The sequence below is a fragment of the Nanorana parkeri genome, unplaced genomic scaffold (assembly GCF_000935625.1).
Source record: "Nanorana parkeri isolate BGI_ZX_2015 unplaced genomic scaffold, ASM93562v1 scaffold1585, whole genome shotgun sequence".
NCBI lineage: Eukaryota > Metazoa > Chordata > Amphibia > Anura > Dicroglossidae > Nanorana > Nanorana parkeri.
This window is the reverse complement of record NW_017307853.1, coordinates 74,248-75,847: the sequence shown is the minus strand read 5'-3', so window position 1 is coordinate 75,847 and position 1,600 is coordinate 74,248. Positions and strand designations below refer to the sequence as shown.

General features: G+C 45.0%; 1 protein-coding gene across 1 annotated transcript in view; it reads left to right on the top strand.

The window, feature by feature from the left end:
* Window positions 1-1,600, top strand: part of LOC108798918 (alpha-2-macroglobulin-like) — a 72,722-nt gene that overhangs the window by 55,987 nt on the left and 15,135 nt on the right. The window lies entirely within an intron of this gene.

Sequence of the window (1,600 nt, the reverse complement as noted above, 5' to 3'; positions counted from 1 at the left end):
TCTAAGCTATAGCCCTCCAATCAGCAAAGCTCATGGTGGAGGATGGGGGGTAGGAAGGTGGGTAGACCTTTTGGGGAGAGAACTCTGCCTTCCCTACAGAGAGTACGGGACCTTCTCTGCAGCATGCTGGTAGGGGGATGGGTGTTTATACTCGGGCTGTGGATGCTTTCTAAAAAAGACAAACTGTAATAATTTCTATTGATGCCCCGTGGACTGTTTAACCATCAAGGTTCTAGTGAGAAGGGCCTAAAGGAATCCAACTAAACAGGGCCTTGAACGCCAGGTTTTAGATAAACTAACCCTTGCAGTGGGGCTACCCCATGCACTGCAAGGACTAACTGCTCGTTTTATTATACGGTTAGAAACCTCGGTCTAATAAGAAAAGGAGCTACGCACCGGCCTCTTCATACCCCACACACCTTCCCCCAGAGTGCGCTAACCAATCAGTCTTCATTTTCCAACTTTACAAACTCTTAACTTGGAGCTCAATGAAAGTCTATGGGACCAGAACTCAGAAAATCAAATGTGTGATGTACACCCGGCCCAAACCCACTGTACGTCAATCACACGTGACCATACGATGTTATGAACCGAGTGTGGTGTGACAAGGACGTGGTGATACCACTCTCCATCTCGCCCTGCACAGAGATTTCCCAGCTCATGGGACACCATCTCAGGCCAGCAGACTGAAAGCGATCGTCACCAGTGTTGGGTAACTCCGCAGTTAACCCTTTACCCACAAACGTTCGCTGCCACCATGTGTTTTTTAATGGAAAAACAGAACGTGCCCAGCAAGTGCTGCGACAATTTAAAACGCTTAAACAATGCCTATGATGGTGCTGTCCTCTCAGACAGGAATAAGACAGGTTTCACTATACAGTAGCGCCCTTCAGAGGCAAGGATACTTTAAGTTTGTATTAAAGCTTATTTATAAGCTCTAATGATTTTTAGGATCGTCCTTTAATAAAAAATATATCTATCGATAGATGGTATAATGATATAGATATATCATAATATCTAACAGTCCTGGTTTTAGGCATTCTGACAGAGTTCAGAGTCCAATAAGCAAAAGAGAAGTCTGCAGGGCTCTCCTTCAAGCAAGCTTTCAGCAGATGATGTCCAGAGATTAAAGGGGAACTCTTCTGTGATAACACTTCTTGATGTTGCTGGAGTTCCTTACCTGATGGCTTATCAAAACAAGAGCCTAGAATAGTTGCCTTGGCAGCATCTTTTATTAGCCCTTTAGGTGGTGTCACAGAGCTGGCCCCCATGGCTGGGGAGGGAAAGCAGGAGGAACAAACTTTTTTTATATTTCAATATCACTGCCCTATTCCAAATTATGAAATGCAGCTGATATTGTAACTCAGGTTTATGACTTTCGGGTGAATGCGGGGTCACCTGGGTCATTACCTCTACCAGACCTGCTTTTGTGTTTATCAACTTGTCCACTGACAGATGAGTGCCTGGTGACATGCCTTTTAATTGGGGACAGCTATAAAAGGCTTAGAGGTGATTTGGAACTCACTAGTGCTGGGCAATAAAAATCACAGGCCAAATAAGTAGATCTCTGTTCTGGGGAATGTGGAGGGAGGGCAGGTGG